This window comes from Myotis lucifugus, unplaced genomic scaffold (genome assembly GCF_000147115.1).
Source record: "Myotis lucifugus unplaced genomic scaffold, Myoluc2.0 scaffold_7, whole genome shotgun sequence".
NCBI classification, from domain to species: Eukaryota; Metazoa; Chordata; class Mammalia; order Chiroptera; family Vespertilionidae; genus Myotis; species Myotis lucifugus.
In genome coordinates, this window is record NW_005871055.1 from 11,292,563 (window position 1) to 11,304,254 (window position 11,692).

Consider the following 11,692-nt stretch of genomic DNA (forward strand, 5'->3'; position numbering starts at 1 on the left):
AGCCTGGGTGAGTGGCTGATGGTTGTTTTCAGGCTGGCCACAGCCCCTTCAGGATGGGGGTCCCTGGACAGCCTGGGTGAGGGGCTGATGGCTGTTTGCAGGCTGGCCAAGCCCCCCAGCGAGGACACTCACCCCATGAGGGTGTGGCCAGCCTGGGTGAGGGGCTGATGGCTGTTTGCAGTCTGGCCACAGCCCCTTCAGGGTAGGGGTCCCTGCTAGGGTGCCTGGCCAGCCTGGGTGAGGGGCTGATGGCTGTTTGCAGGTTGGCCACAGCCCCTTCAGGATGGGGGTGCCCCCTGGGGTGCCTGGCCAGCCTGGGTGAGGAGCTGATGGCTGTTTGCAGGCTGGCCACAACCCCTTCAGGGTGGGGGTCCCCGCTGGGGTGCCTGGCCAGCCTGGATGAAGGGCTGATGGCTGTTTTCAGGCTGGCCACAGCCCCTTCAGAGTAGGGTTTTCTGCTGGGGTGCCTGGCCAGCCTGGGTTTGGGGCTGAGGGCCGTTTTCAGGCTGGCCAAGCCCCCAAGCAGGGACCCTCACCCCATGCGGGTGTGGCCATCCTGGGTGAGGGGCTGATGGCTGTTTGCAGGCTGGCCACAGCCCCCCAGCCACCCAAGCTCCCAGTGGAGGCTGGCTGGAAGCCGGTATCTGGGATTTATTTAGCTTCTATAATTGAAACTTTGTTGCCTTTTGCGGAGGCCACAGCCGGCCAGAGCAGGCGGGAAGCTTGGCTTCCTCCATCGCCGGGGCAACCAAGCTTCCTGCTTGCTCCAGCTCCGTGGCTGCTGGCCGCCATCTTGGTTGGGTTAATTTGCATATAGTCACTCTGATTGGCTGGTGGGTGTGGTGAAGGTACGGTCAATTAGCATCTTTGTCTTTTATTAGTGTAGATATAGATGAGCTACATTTGGCTTTATTTCCTATGTATCTATGAAAGGCTTCAGGACACATGTTGAGTTTCTGAAGCATAGGTGTGAGCTTGGACAATTTTTTTCTTTTATGTTTGCCTCTGGAAGGTTTTATCAAAAGTTCCTATTTTTAAAATATCATTAAAGCTAAAAGGTCCTTCAAATGACCACAAAGCAGTTCAAATCGCTAACTCTAGCTAAGCAATGAGGTCATCTACAAAAGCAGCACCTCTGAAATGGAGAGCCTGCTGCATTCACACTCAAAGCACCCATCATATAAAAGTATCCTACTCAAAAATAAAAAGCAAAGCTCATTTCCCCAAAGCTCAAACAGCCTCTGCTGTTGCTGTTCTTTTACAAAATCTACCCAAGTCCTGAGGTGGAGGACTGCTGCTTTCCCCAGTGATCCCAACTCCTGGTGCCAGTCCTGAAGGCTGCAGAGTTGGAAACCCAAGGACCAAGGAGAGAAAACCTGCTGAGAAGTATATGGTGGTGGTGGATGCAAGGTTGCAGCGAGCACTGTCAGAGCCCATCAGATCTTCCTAAATCCAAGGAATCGGGACCAGGGAGGGGAGCCTGCCTGCTCACCCCTGTTCCATGGGAAACAGAAATCTGAGACATGTCTCTCCCAATGATCTTGTTCACATCATCTAAAGTGATGTCCTGTAGACCAATTGTTGAAAAGTTAGGTTCTTGCTCTTCAGGTTCAGGTTTAATGTTCACAGTTGCCTTATCAGATGGAAATGAAGCTGGATCACACAAATTGTGACATATTAAGGATGAAGGTGCAGAAAGACCTCCCTGGCCTGTACTCTGTGCTTGAGTTGAATGTTGTCCAGAATGCATTCTAGTGGCTAGAGCTGGTGATGAGGTGGTTCTTGAGCTAGGAGGTTGGTAAGGCATAGGCTGGAGCTGAGGAGACGGTGGTCCAGAAAGTGGTGAACTGGCCAAGGGATGAGAAGCTGCTGGGGAAGCTTCACAATTAGCAGACCCTAACTGTGAAGAACCATATGTAATGGATTGTAACTGAGGGGAAGGCTGACCTGTGATCTGGTCAGTCACTGGAGAAGAAAGAGATCTATGTCCTGTGTTTGAACAATGGTATTCCATTGACTGTAGATGAGGCAGGGTCTGCACAGAATGAGGAATATGGGCTAAGAAGTATCCTGTTGAGCCTGAATTTGAAGAATGAAAAGGTACGGATGATGGTGGTTGGCAGCCAAGATTTATTAAAGTAGGAAGAGCTGCATCTTGCTGAAACAAAACAGGAACAAATTCTTGACTAGAGGCAGCATTAATAGGAAGACAAGTTGGTCCATTATACACAACATTAGTTTGCATAGGCTGATAGGAAGACCCCACTGGAGGTGTTGGTGTGACTTGAAAAGGCTGGTGCATGCCTGAAGAAAGTATCATATGCTGTTCTTTACCAGCACTCTCATCCCTACACTGCAACTGTGGCAGATGAGATGGGGTTACCATGGATGCATGTATTTGCTGGATGGGACAAACCAAGCTTCTCCATGCTGACAGTACACCATCACGTGGATGCCCTGTATCCGAGGAAGGCCTCTGAGTCTGGGCAGGATGAGGCACAGGCAATGATGGAACTGAAGACAAGTCAATTTCCTCTCTGTGTTCTTGCTTCATCAAAGCTGGTGTGTTAGTAAAACGTTGAGACTGGCTTTTTTCCCTCTTGCCACTGCAAAGGTAAAAGTGCACCTGCACTGCAGCTGTAACTGCTGGGTTATGATATGGACGAACTTCAAGGACAATGTGAGCCCCTTGACATTTTTCCCTGATTATTTTCCTTTCTACTTTCCATTGAGGTCGTCCATCTTGTCCTTTTTCAAGAAAAATGATTTTCGATTCTGGAAGAAAATTAGATCCAATCACAATCATTTCATGACCTCCACTTACAGAACAACTGTTGATACTGTACTTCTCAATATGAGGAAGTTCTTGAGCAGACCACTGGGAGCACTCAACAGGTATAGAAGCTGTCTGCAGAGAAAGGACTTTTCCATTGGGCTGTGGGATGTGTACACGAAACACAAGTCGTACTCTAGTATTCTTTCTGCCAATATCAATTTCTCCTTTTCAAAGTTCTATATCTGAATTGCGGAGTTTCAAAATACCTGCACAGTCAATACTGGCTGACATATTGTTTTCAGGAAGATGTGGAATTTCCAGAACCTTTGTGCTGGCAATTATTATCTCTTGTCTTGCAGTAGCAACTGTCTTCCCAGTGATTCGATGCACCTGGTAAAATGCATGAGGTCGTAAATATTGATCATCTGCTGTTCCAATAAAAATCTGTAGATTTATCGGCTTTTCACTATAGCCCAGCAGCTTCACAACAGGGTGTCCGCCAGCAGATGCTTTTACTGCTCCTTGGCTACCTTCAGTTTCATAATGGGCTCGATGATGAGTTTTAGGTTGCACTTCTATTTTCAGTTCACATTGTCCAAAATGAGTAGGTAAAGGCCAGTCTAGTGGAGGTAATGAAGATGTGCGAAATACAGGTGTGTGGCCAGGCTTGGGTTTGCTCCAGGTAAAGGGTGAAGGAACTCAAAGAAAGTGATCACCAGATGAATCTTTCTTTAAAGGATACTGAGATCCAAGGCCATCATCTATGAAGTCTCCCAAGATGGTGATAAATTACCTCGGTCATCTGAACAGAGCTAAGTTTCCTGGTAGTACAGTAGCTTGATCTTCAGAAGTCTTCCTTGTTTTTAGAGGGATATCAGTCTCTACGTAGTACTGAAATGGTGGAAGAAGTGCTGGACCAAGGCCTGATCCACTCTGGACAGAAGCATTGAGCCAGGTATCTTCTGTTACACTTCCCCTGGGGGCGTGACCAGGAGAAGGAACAGGTGAGCGATGGGGTGAAAGGGACCCAGCACAACAAACCTCAGCACTAGAGTGTCGTTTCCCACAGGGGTCCTGAGGCTGGCCTGGGGCTCAGCCAATTCTCACCAGTGATACTAGATCTAGGAGAGTGGCAAGGAGATTGCCTGGGTGACAGTGAGTGTCCAAGTCCATATTGTTGATGCCAGGATTCTTCTCCAGGGCAGCCCCCTGGAGAGCCACCAGGAGAAGTCAGAGGGGATCCAAGAGTAAATCGAGCAGCAGCTTCATTTAATTCTGAATCCACATCATCATAAATATGTAAAAGAGATTCACAAGAAGATGCATCTGAGAACCAGCTTCTAGAAGAGATGCTGCTGGCAGGACCAGGACTAAGGGAAGACTCCCGGTAAGATGGCTCAAGGGGAAGATGATCTCTAGGTCTTCCCAAATATTCCTTTTCTGGGTCATTTATGTGTAGGTCGTCTTCATGAGCATCTACTTCTTGATGACAGGAGAGATGGATGTGATTTGAATACTTGGGCACTCAAAGGGTTTGGGACCACCTAATGGGCTGTATTTAGAGTCTGGAACCTCACAAGTTCCTTCATAGTTTTTGTGAACTTGGAGCTGAAACAATGATGACAAAACAGAAGGGTGAGACGGTAATCCATGATATGGTGAGCAAAGTGGTGAGTTTAAAGTAGATGGAGGTGGGTCTACATTAAAGATGTAAATGGATGCACAATCATCTGGTTCAAGATCTGCAGGCATGGAGCCCGGAGGCGAGGCGGCCGCGCTGACTCCCCTTCCTCGCCAAAGACGAGTTTGAAGTCGAGCTCGTCGTGGGCGCCACAGTTAGCAGTAGTCATCGGCGTGCCCCAGGGTGCAGTGGCTCCTCAGGCGGCGGCAGCACCGGGGGTAGCTACAGCGGCGACAGCTCCTCAGCGCCGCTTCATGCCGGGTCGCGCCAGCCAGAACGTAGCGGGTCCGCGACCGCGACGCTGAGCCTTCGGTCCGGAACTTTAGAGCTGCCTGCGCGCCGATCTGCGCCAGGAGCTGCCGCCACTGCCAGCCTAAGCCCCGCAGGCTCCTAGTTAGCATTCCCCGCCCTGTAACAGCCGCTGCCGCTGCGCGCTCCCTCTATTTCTTGAGCTAAAATACTAAGAGCAAATATAGAATATGTTTCATGAAATTGATAAAATTGCACAGTACTGTAGATATTTATGTTTGTGTATCCAAGACTTTGGAAATGCTGACCCATACCTAATGAGTTCTACATGTGACTTTTTAATTGGGAGGGTATCATGAGTTTTAAATACTTTTGATTATAAAATTCTTATGTGTTTTCCTTCTCTTAGAATTAATTATAGATACTACCATGCAAAAGTTAAAGAGGAACCTTTTATATCACTGGTTCATGCCTCAAAATATTAACAGGTAAGTGGTAAGATTCAAATGTACTGAATTTTAAGCATAATTCTCAGCCTTTGTGTACTTGCATAATAAATGTAAATTATATGTAAATCACTTTGACCAACTCACAATTTAAAGATGTGTAAACCTGTAATTTATTTATTTACTTATTTTTTTGGTTTGGGATAAGGCTTTATTTTTTTTAATTTCTTTATTGATTAAGGTATTACATATGTGTCTTTATCCCACCATAACCCCTGTAATTTCTTTAAAAAAACTACAGCGTAGACAGTGTGCCAGTAATAATATGCATGTGCCAGTCACGGTCACTTTAAACTTCTCTAGGGTTGCCCCAATGGAGAATACTTTGTCCAGGAATGGTGACAGTTTTCTAGAGATGGCCACTACAAGGGCTTCAGTGTCCCATTTTGATCAACATCTGAAGCATCGTTAATTACCCAGTGAAGGTCACAAATGGATTTTTATTAGTGAGATTAGTGGCTTACAAATCAGCATGATGGTTGTTAGAAACAATTGAATATTCAAGATCTGTGATTTGCATAAAATAATTAATAATAATAACTCTCTTAAAGGTTGTAATGATGACCAATTGAGGTATACTTGTGAAGCCTCAGGACAATATCTGGCAATAAGTAAATACTATTTAAATATTTGTTAAATGAACTATCACTTCTATGATATTCTTTCTATAATTCTGGGAAATTTATCCTTATTATTTTTAAAACATTTCCTCTTTCCCATTTTCTTTTTTCCATTTATTCTTAGATGTCTATAATCTAGGTGTTAGATGTCTCTTTTTATCCTTCATATCAACTGGCTTTTCTTTTGTACCTTCTCTCTCTTTATTCTTTTCTAGTATTTTTTGTGAAAGTTTCTGTATAACTTTATTTCTCATGCCTATTTAAAAATCTTGGTTGGTATGTCCCAATTGTTCTGCTTCAGATGGTTTATGTTGTTCAGTTGTTTTTTCCCTTTTCCAGTAAGTGTACTCCTCCAGTATCTAATTATTTGACTTGTGAGTTCACATTCCTTGTGGCTATTAGCCACTCTGTCTGGTAACTTGTATTAAGGAAAGGGCTGAAATTATGTTTGTTGTCTCAGCATAGTTACTAACAGTGCATCTGTTCACTTTAAAAAATGTCCCTGCTTGGGTGAGGTATTATATAAGTCATCCTCGTTAAAAGGTAGGATGTAAAGTGTGGTTTTCTCAGTAAGTTTAAAATAAGAGGAGGTCATGAGCTTGGGGACAATAAAGTCTCAGGAACCACAAAGCACTGTGACTAGGCCACTCCTCTAGTCATGGTATGGCAGTTTAAGCTCCAGGGCAAAGCAGCACTGGAGGAGGCAGTCTCCCTAGGTTGTCACCTGGGGTTTAGGAGATTGGTGGGTAAAGGAGTGAAGGCCCAAGGATTGCTCTGCAGTCCTCTCCTGTTTTTATCAGCTAACCTAATGCTTCCCTAATTTTATCCTAACTACTAGTACCTCCAGTTGCTACTGGTTTCTACTGAGAAAGGTAGTGATTGTCTCTAAGAAATTCAGGAGAAAAGCAAGGACAGAATTTAAAATTTTCCTTCCCACGGAGCCCCTGGCAAATCTTTTCCACAGTCTGTCCATGGGTTAAGTTTGCCAGGAAATGATGATAGCGCATCACTTTGGTGAGAATCTTTATGCGTTTTTGAAATTTAAGTATGTGTCAGTTTATCTGTCAAATACTAATTTTTTCCTCATAACATTTGGTGAAGAAGGCAGGCTGCCTAAAAAAAACAATATTTGTAAGTGAATATTCAGCATGACTTTATAAAGCTGACAGATGTAAAGTACATTTTCATGTGTCTTATTTTATACATGAGGAAATTAAATTGTAGAGAGATTAAATTACCCAATTGGTGGAAAGTTTTGATTTTGGATGATATAACCAGGTATCTTTTTTGAAATAAATTCAAAGAAAAAGAAACCATTCTGAACACATGCTTTACTTTCAGTTCAGAAAAATATTTTTTAAAAAATATCTTTTTATTCATTTTAGAGAGAGAGAAACATCAATGTGAGAGAAACATCGATTGGACAGGAATTGAACCCGCAACCTAGGTATGTGCCCTGCCTGGGAATCGAACCCACGACCTTTCAGCATGGGATGATGCTCCAGCCAACTGAGCAACACTGACCAGAGCCAGAAATATCTTTTAAAATTAATTTAGGCCATCCTTGAACTCCCTTCTTGTTTCTTCTCCAACAAATGGTAACCAGGGACTAGCCCTTGACATTGCAATCAATATTCATTGTTCTGGCATTTTCTTTTCTTTTTCTGTATCCCTTTATTAGCACATGGATTCACCTCCTGATCCCTACATTTTCAGATCTCTTTCATGTTTCCCAAATAGATTTCAGAGTGTGTGGAACAGTTGACAAAATGGGAAAGAAGAAAACAGGTTTAATCATGACTGCTACACACATACACACACACACACACACACACACACACACACACACACACACGGCTCAGAGGCTGTCTCAGAGGTCTCAATGCTATATACACTGAAACTGGTTTGTTAGTTTCTGTCATATTTCCTCATGATTTTACTTTTCATGTCCTGAAATTCCATGAAGAAAAATAAATGATTGCCTTCCAAAATGTCTGACTACTTTTGTATGTTTTTTACCCTTTAGCAAAGTTATGGATGTCTCTTTAGGGTCCTTTGGCAACAAGGACAACAAGGGGTGAGTTGTGTGATTTTTGTGGTGAAAGGAATTTGGATCACCCATGGCAATTAGAGGTTTCCATAAGAGACTGTAAGCTTCTGTAGATAACTTTCTTTTTGGGTCCATGTGGAAAAAACAAGAGCAGGTCCTAAGAGGGAAACTTCCTCTTCATAGACTGTGACCTTCGGTAGGTAGTAGCCTCTTGGAAACTCTCCGAATGTCTGTGTTAGGCTCTACTAGAGGGGCCAGGAGAGGGAGAATCTGTGTCATAAGGAGGAAGTAGCAGTAGATAGGGGGCCGTGAAGATCTCAAAAGGAAAGACTGGAGCTGAGAGACCTTGGCTCTGTCCCTCACCCTCCAGAGCTGTTACCATCTAACCCTGGTGTCTCAAATGCAGCATCACCATCATGTTGGAGGGAGCCCGGGGCTCAGTCTTGCAGTTATTTGAACCCAACTGAGGAACAGAAAGGACATGCATGATACATGCATGTAAGGATGCTGTGAAGGGTCTTAATAATCAGGAAATTAGAAGAGGCTAGATTCTAGAACAATGCATATCTATAAGCAGAATTTACCTTTGAAGTAAATTCACCTCAATGCATTTATACCTGAGAGTTTGGCTTCACAGTAAAGAATTGTCCTTGTCATGATTCATTAGGCTTTTTGACAGACCTAAGATCTTCATTACAAAAATATAAAGCCTGATTTCTAGGGAAAATTGCAATGTTGAAATATGTAATTAATTTAGATATAGATTTTAGAGTTCAACCAGTTTTTAGATTGAAGACTACTTGTAATTAATTTCAAACAAAAATGTAATTTATGAAATCACTTGGAATCTGATCATCTATGTTTTAACTCCTTAGAAATGACCCAAAAGAACTGACATCAGTAATCTGTGATAAAACTATCAATAAAAGGTGAGGTATATACTGAGAGGGGATGGGGTGGAGAAATTCAGACTTATCCATGGCAATACAGAAATTTCTGTACAATGATCTAAAATCATTTCTAAAATGTTAGGACTTTTATTATTATTATTATTGATTTCAGACAGGAAGAGAGAGGGAGAGAGAGGTAGAAACAGCAATGATGAGAGAGAATCATTGATTGGCTGTCTCCTGCACTCCCCATCCTGGGGATCGAGCCTGCAACCTGGGCATGTGCCCTTAACCGGGATGGAACCCAAAACCCTTCAGTCCACAGGCCGACAGCTATATCCACTGAGCAAAACCAGCTAGGGCTAAAATGTTAGGACTTCTAATAAGCTATTTCATGGGCAAAAGTATGAAACACAGAGTTTATTCTTGTATTATTTATAATTATTATTTTCCACACAAACAACTGTAAACCTACTTTTTCCCTACCTTGTATATTTTGACCAAGGAATTACTTTGGTTGAAGTAAATTAATCACATTATTATTCCTTGTAAGAATTCTCTAATGATATGTTTTTCCCTTTGTTGGTATTTAAAGTAAAATAGAACAACTCTCCGGGCCAGATGATGGTGATGAAGACTTTGACTTTCCTCATTCATATGAGTAAGTGAGTTTGAAGTTTGGAAGGAGGGAACCATCGATGGGCTTATGCTGAGGTAAAAAGAAAATGTAAAAGTATGGAAAGATAAAATGTTTGAGGGAAAAGCACACAGTAAATCACTCTAATTTAATTTACAGAAAAGTAGCACATTTATCACAATTAAATATTCTAGTTTGAAAATGTAAACATAACCTTAGTAGAGTGCAATTGTATTACAGTCCCTTTCTTTTTTTTTTTCTTTTCTTTTTTTTTTTCCTACAGTCCCTTTCTTAATGGGGAAATGCAAAATGCTACTTACTCTGCAATTGTGTTCCTTTCTCATTTTTCCTGGATATATATTCTGGTTCTGGGTTTTGTTGATTATGAGCCAAAGGGACTGTTAGCAAAAGTGAGCATGGTTTTTTCTTTGCTCACTGGAATTTTATTTATTTATATACTTGTTTGTTTGTTTAAAGGATTGAACTATATTAATAGAAAGACTTTCATTACCTAGAACAGGTATTGACAAACTTTTTCTGAAAAGGACCATCTTTGTGGGTCACCATATAGTCTCTACTCTCATACAACCCTGATGTTTAGCATGAGAGCAGTGCAGACAGTATGTAAACAAATGGCTGTATTCCAATAAAACGTGACTTTCCCAAAAATCTGGCAATCTGGTTTGGGCCAAGAACCATAGTTTACCATCACCTGCTCTAGACAATTTACTTATGGACATCTCTGTGGAAACCCTAGGGCTTTCCCTGGCACCCTTTGAAAATTATTCAAAGATTTTTTCTAAGAACTATTTATTATTATTATTTTTCAATAACTGATACTGTTTTAGGCACTGGAGATACAACAATTACCAAAATGGACAAAATTTTCTTTTTTCATAATGTTTGTATTATTGTTGTGAAGACAGACCATAAGAATATTAAGTAAATAACACAGTAAGTTATACGATGGTTAGTGCAATAGAGATCATTAAGAATAGGGCAAGGGAAATGGAGGAGGATGCAATTTTGATATTGGGAAAACTAGATAATCACTTGGGAGAAAAGTAGGTTCTTACATTTTATACCTTAATACAAAATAAATTCTGAACAGATGTCTTTCTTAAGTGTAGGAAATAAATTCAAAACATAGAAGAAAAAGTTTTGGTGAATACATTAAAATAGCAGGGCAGGGGAGTTAGAGAGCAACCAAAGGACTTGTATGCATGTATATTAGCATATCCAATGGACACAGGCACTGAGGCAGTGGGGGTTTGCCTGGGGTGGGAATGGCTGGGGTGGGGGGAGTTGTCAATTGGGGAAAAAGAAGACAAATGTAAAACTTTAGACAATAAAAAAATTTCCTTAAAAAAATAGCAGGTAGAGAAAGACTTTCTACATATGACATGAAAGACATCTAAACAAAAATAGATACATTCAATTGCATGAAGATTTATAAACTTCCATATAGTGAAAAGCTAGACAGCTGCTAAAAATTACTTGCACTGTATGTAATGCAAAAAGGATTGATATGTTTAACTTTTCAATTCAATGACAGATATAAACACCCCAATTTGAAATGGGTAAAGGTCTTTTTGTTTGTTTTTTAATATGTTTTTATTGATTTCAGAGAGGGAGAGAGAGATAGAAATGTCAATGATGAGAGAAAATCATTGATTGGCTGCCTCCTGCACAACTCCCACTGGGAACCAAGCCTGCAACCAAGGCATGTGCCCTGACCAGGAATTGAACCAATGACCTCCTGGTTCATAGTTCGACGCACAACCACTGAGCTGCACTGTAGGGCAAGGTAGTTTTTAAACAATGAAATACAAGTACTATGAAAAATATACACAAAAGTATCTCAAGGAAATGTGCATTAGAAAAGCATATTTACTAATATTGAAAATATCAATGATGGCTAGGATGGTAGGAAGGAAATACATGCTTTTGAATCTTGACATGGGGAGGCATGTCAATATCAATAGTTTCACAAGCATTCCTTTTGACACAGACAATGCATCCTATATAATAAAAGGCTAATATGCAAATAGACCAAATGGCGGAACAACCGAACAACTGAACAACTGGTCGCTATGACATGCGCTGACCACCATGGCAAGATAGTGAAGCAGGTCAGCCGGGGCTCCAGACCAAGGCAGGGTGCCGATCGCTGTCATTGGGGTGAGCCTCTGGTGCTGCACACCTCGGTCCCACCTGGTGCTCACACCCACCACCGGTGCTGGAGCCACCGCTTGCACCTGCTGCCGGTGCCCAGCACTGGTC

The 11,692-nt window shown here is 42.1% G+C and overlaps 1 pseudogene; it reads right to left on the minus strand.

The window, feature by feature from the left end:
* Positions 1-1,388: 1,388 nt before the first annotated feature.
* LOC102423724 lies at positions 1,389-4,626 on the minus strand (annotated as a pseudogene).
* Positions 4,627-11,692: the final 7,066 nt, after the last annotated feature.